The 6,091-nt window shown below is 38.4% G+C and overlaps 1 protein-coding gene across 2 annotated transcripts in view; it reads left to right on the top strand.

The window, feature by feature from the left end:
• The window catches only part of Nbas (NBAS subunit of NRZ tethering complex), a 361,792-nt gene that overhangs the window by 241,269 nt on the left and 114,432 nt on the right, over window positions 1–6,091 (top strand). The window lies entirely within an intron of this gene.

Here is a 6,091-nt window from a genome sequence, read left to right as displayed (position 1 = left end):
TTTAAACCATATATGGTTGCATGCAACTTTAGTGGCTATTCCACCCTCCCAGTGCTACGTGACCTTCTTCACATTTCAGTTCTTTAAATTTTCGCTCTCTGCTATGCCATCCCTTCCCCCTGCTACATTATCAGAACACAGACTTGTCTCTTTTGTGGTTCTCCTCCTTGCTACAATATCAGACTCATCAAAGCAGATATTTTTAAGTGGTGGGCATTTTATTTAACAGTAATTTTATTATATTATTGTATATGGAAATTTCATAAACACAGGCAGAACTTGGATGTCAGATTAATTTTCCTTGCATATAGGGTAAGGATCATGACAACCAAAACCACAAATTAAAGTTGACTCATGGCATGTTTATGGAGACCTTAAGTGCCAAATAAGATTTAAAAAAATGTTTTTGATACAAGGTCTTATATGTAATCCAAGCTAGTCTCAAATTTACGAGCCTCCTGCCTTTCTCTCCTGGGTGCTGAGATTACAGGCATGTTCCACCTTGCCTGATCCAAATAAAAAATGAGCTTTTATTCTGTGGGGAATTGGAAACTAGTCAAAGGTTTTATTTTGTTTTTCTTAGCTTAAGAGTGACACAGCTACACAGCACTTGATTAAATTTACTCTGGCATTGCTGTTTGAAGAAGGGCCTGGAAAGAGAACTGTTACTGGATGAGGGATGAGGGAATTTCCCACACCTTCCCAGTTTCCATGCAAAATTGCAGGTACTTGAGATCCATCTATGAAAAGAATTTCAAGATGTTTTACAAAAAGGAGAGTCTTGCAGGTGAATATTTTAGCAAGGATTTAGTTAGTTTAACAGGGTAAAAGTAGGGAGGAATTTAAAGAGCAGGGGGAAATCCCCCTCTGCTAGATCCTGCTAGAAGCGCAGGGATAGGAGATAAGCAAAAAAAAAAAAAAAACAAACAAAGCAATCCTTTTATGGGTTCTGTATGCTCTGAGCTGGGGAATTATACATCATCAAGTCAAAGTCTAGAAACCCTAACCATTAGACAGTGTTTCTGGATGCCCAAGATGGATGTTGTTTATTATTTTAAGACATGGAGATATGATCTAAGCCTACCCAAAACACAGAGATAAAAGGTCAGTTTTAGGACTTCCTTTGCCAGAGGTGCCTTTCCTTCTTTCTGTGGCTGTATGCATTCAAGAAGCTTTGCAGCTTGTTAACATTTTAAAGAGATTCACGTGGCCCCTTTATAGTCTGTTCTTGCAACTTGAAATCTGAAATAGGACTTTCTCATTCCAAGGTCTGAGTCTGGCCCATTTAATATTTATTAAAATAATATGATGTCCCTTTCATCTGTCTTGCCTCAAAACGACTGAAGGCACCACATAGAGAGGAGTTGGGAGGTTGTTCAGAGTCTAGTTTGGAAACAACAAAACATAAACTGAAGTTCGTGGGAGCGAAACTAGAAGGATGTGCTAAGTTCTTGGTAGTTGATTTAGCAGCATTTCATGATTTTCTGCCTAGTTGGAGAGGGGGAGAGCTAGCTCCAAGGTGGCTCTGAGGGTTTAAGTTTGGTGTACTGACAGAGCTGTATAATTACAGAGATAAAGAATGGGTAAAGAATACATAATTTGGGGCAAAATTTCAGTGGCTCTGTCCAACAGACAGTTGGTAGTACAGTCTTATCCAGTTTCATTATGAGATGGGTTGAGTGGAGAGGTAAATATTGGGAAGAGAGAACAAAGTGCCTATTGAGATTAAGAGTGTAGATAAATTCTCCGTGGGAGAAAATGTACAGTTGGATTAAAAGATGGCTAATAAAATGATGGAATACCCACATTGACCACACAGGGAGGAGCAGAAGGAGGAAGAGGAAGAAAAGGAAGAAGAGTATCTGGCCACACACAGAGGATTATTTGGGGACAGATACAGGCACACTCATGTCTGAAGGAGGGACTGTCTAGCCATGCCTAATACTTCAGTGAGCTTTGAGGGGGGAAAAAAAGAAGAGAGGGTGAAAAAAGGGCCATTGGGTTTGGCAGTGTTTGGGAGCAGTAATCAGTTGGGATACAGGAATGGAGGGACTTGCAGAAGGAATGAGTGTCAGGGCAGTGGATTCAAGGCGGTTGACCACTCATTTAACAAGTTTAGCAACTGAAAAGGAAAGGCAGCTAATGAGTTTGTTAGAATGACTAGTTGGCAAGAGAAGAAATTTTTCCCCCAAGACTGGTGTTTTTTGTTAGTATGTTGGTACAGGACAGACAGAAAAGGACTTACTGCGAATCTAATTCTTTTGTAAAAGGGGAAGACAACTAACTTCTTCAAAGAGAATGTGAGAAGAAACTAATTCAAATGATCATTGAGTGCTCCAGGATAAATACAGTAGCAGTAGTGTGTGTGTTAATCAGGTGTGACTTATTAAGTCTACAGTTTCTTCTCAGTGAAATTATTTTGTATGCTTAAGTGCAGCTGTTAATGAATTAATAATTATGATTTATATAAAATGAAGTAATTGCCTCTGTTGCTCCTGTGGTAGTCATTATTAGAAGAACCTAGTCTCAGTCATTTTCAGGGGGAATCAAAACATGTCCTGTCTGAGAAAATCATTTGCTTTGATAAGCCTGTAGCTTGTACAGGGTGGAGAGGACCTGTGTGTACATTCTGTATACCATCTAGCTTCTGTGCTTTTCAAATACTGCACCACATTCAATCCTAGTTTACATACAAGGCAAAAAATGCTCAGACCTCAAATCCAAAATGCTTTGAAAGCCCAAGGGACTTTTTGTAACTTGTTTGTTAGTAAAACCTGAAACTGACAGGAAGCAACTTAAAGCCTTTGTTTATCCTTCTTAGTGTGAGTATTGGAATGTTTTGGAGCAGACATCTGTAATAGGAGCTACATAGGAGGCGGAGATCAGGAAGATAGTGGTTAGCAAAACAACTCATTTCAGCAAACAAGTTGGGTTGTTGCAGTTTGCATCCTCAATCCAATCCAAGGTACAAGGGAGGCACAGATTGGGGAATCTGGTCTCAGACCAAGTCAAACAAAAAATGTGAGACCCTACCTAAAAAGTAAATGTGCTGGGAGTGTGTGTGGCTCAAATGGTAGAGCACTTGTCTAGCATGCATGAGACCCTGAGTTCAAATCCAGTACAACTTCCCAAAAATGTTTTGTGGCACAAGTATTAATGTCTTTTATTACTGGGTGCTTCCAGCCTATGTTGATGAGGGCATCATGTACTCCATGATATGTGTGCAGTACAGCCTTCTGAAGTCCAGCACATCCTGGAGGCTGAGGCTCAAAATTACATAGTAAGTCAGTCACGGCCCTGAGCTTTGTTCATGGCTTTCTAGTTCTGAAGATGATTTCCTTCCTACTCTATCATTCTGTCTGAATTTGTAGATCAGAGATTCATTGTATATGTATAGATTTTGTTTTAATTGCACTAAAATGTTCCTGGGATTTGGTTTTCTTCAGGTATGGGGAGACCTACAGACAGAGAAATAGTGGTCATGAAGGAAGATGTTGATCTAGATGCCTAAAATAGCAGGCCTAGTGTCACATGCAGAAAAGCACTTAGCAATCAGAGGCAGAGGAGGTTGCACCAAAGTCTTTATTGTGGTTTTCATGGCAGGGGAGTGGGAGGCAGGGTGGGCAAGTTCAACATTGGATAGTGTGAACCATTTTGGCAGCTTTTGGCCACAGAGCTAGACTCCAGAGGTCAGGTGCCTGGCCTAGGGTGGTTATGACAGATGATATTGCCTCTTGGAGTGTAAAAGCCAAGATGGAGAAAGTGGTCAGAAAGTAGGCTCTAAATTAGTTTGTATGGCAAAGACTTGCTCACAGGCAAGTGTTTGCTGCCTCCAGGAATTATCTACCCCTAGGAGGGTAGCCACTCCAGGATTAGCAAGGCACAAAATATCAAAGCATCTTAAAAACAGGACGTGAAATAGATGGTTCTTCCAGGTGTATGCATGAAGTCTGTGTGGGCGCTGTTGCCTTGGAGCAAATATTTGTATTTAGGGTAACGATTTTCACTGTTTGATGAAAGCAATCATAACCCTTAGATACATACATCAGAGGGCAGATTTAGTTATTAATTTGAGTTCATAGAAATTAACTATATTTTCATTCTTTTTTTCCTTTTTTGTCTGTATAAGCTTTGTATTCCATTATATATGTTGGAAAAAAATGTTAGTAACAGTTTGTGTCTGTGATACAGTACACTACCTTTTAGAATAAACCTATTGGAACTTAGATATCCAAATGAAGTTCTCCCCATCAGAGCTGTTTCCCGAGGACCAGTTTTTCCAAATATGTTATCATTGCTCTTTCTGTTCCTTTTTGTTGTCATTGTTGTTCGATTTATTTTTGTTGGGTCTGTAGATTGTTCTAAAGAATATCTTCGGTGGTAGCTTATTTTCATTGCTTGAGAGGTACTCTGATTTTTGGAAATATAGCCAAATGCACATTAAATATGGGGAAAAGTTGTGTTGATGATGTTATGATTAAAAAACAAAAAGATGTGATGAGAAGATTGTCAGTAATGGGACTTAATTTCCCGGTGGGTCTGAGATTGGCTCTGGCCACAACTCTTGGAAGTAAGGTCTTGCAGTTGCTGGAGGAAAGCCTCATACCTGGATTAAGGGCTCCTGAGGGATTCCTTTGAAAGAGATGGTGCTAATTTTGATGGGTGGGTTCAGATATGCTTGTTTGAAAATTGGCCTCTTTCATGTGTGAAGAAGAGAATTAACTGCAGAGAATTTAAATGGAAATGAAAAATAAAAACTAGTTGAGGTTACAATTGAAGGTTACTTTAAAAAGCACTATAATAAAGGAAATTGACATGTAAGATTATTAGTATGTGAAACAGTTGGATTTTTCATCTTTCAAAATAAGGGTCCAGATGGACCGTTAGGCAGGTATCAAATGGTAGAATAGGTAAGGCAGATATTAGTCAAAATGCTTGTCCTGGGGTGTGTGTGTAGCGTGTATTTGTCTAATGTATAATTTCTAGACTCTTAAGTCAATCTTTTTCAAGTAATGTGAAATTTTCTGCAGGTTGAGTTTAATATGCTTTCCCCTGCTTTATATTCTGGTATCTAAAATTTATTGGTTAACCCCTTTATCCTTCAGTTTTGTATCTGAGGATACCTTTACCAGTCTCAGACTTCTTTGCTCCCATAATTGTTTGTACAAAACTTAACTCAAGCCTTTATGTTTTATTTTTAAATTATTTGTTTAGAGACTTTCTCTTGTTCTACCTCATTTATTCCTGAAGAGCAGGGACTATGATGCTTAAATATCAGTTCAGAAGAGGTTTTTGTTGATGTCAAATGAAGGGATGAATTTGAAAATGGGCTTTGAAGCAAGTAATTTTTTATTAGAAAACATCTTTAATACTGTATGATTCTGGGCTGAGGTCATAGCTCAAGTGCTTCCAAAAACAAATAAACAAAAAAATCCTACAATTTCTTGGGAGGCCTGAAGCTGACTGATGGCCCATTTGGTTCATAAGGCTGGGAGAACACTGTGGAAAGCAATATTAGAGAACCAGTACTCTCTAGAGGCACAATGGAGAAAGCTCAATAGTTTTTCCTACAAGTCATTCATAGGAAACTTTGACTTCTAGGTCAACCTCTGATACTTCACCCACCTTAGTTAGGTTGCCCCTCATTCTCTCATCAACCCCAGTATCCCGATTGTCAGCTAAACTCAGATTATACAAATGACTTAAATATTTGTCCAAGTAATGCAGATCTTTTGGGAAAAGAAAATATGGAGTATTTCCAAAGTCACATATAATTTACTTTTACTGTTCTCCTTTATTAATACAAATCATAAGAGTTTGTATTTTTGAAAAATAAAGATTTTTACATTGTGATTATATATGACTACCTGGTATTTGTCACTAAACCCCCAAGTGAATAGAATGCATCTTTATCTAGACAAACTGTATATACACAGACTTTATTGGCAATATACTCTCTTTTATTAAAGCTATAATGTGGGCAAGTTGTTGCTTGTGTAAAATCTTTTTTATAGAAGAGTCGTTAATAGTTGGGATATTCTAAGACATGAGCAAAACAAAATAGTATGATGAAGAGGGTCTTCTTGGAAGG

This window comes from Castor canadensis, chromosome 12 (genome assembly GCF_047511655.1).
Source record: "Castor canadensis chromosome 12, mCasCan1.hap1v2, whole genome shotgun sequence".
NCBI classification, from domain to species: Eukaryota; Metazoa; Chordata; class Mammalia; order Rodentia; family Castoridae; genus Castor; species Castor canadensis.
The sequence above is the reverse complement of the archived record's forward strand: the minus strand, read 5'-3'. Positions and strand labels throughout refer to the sequence as shown.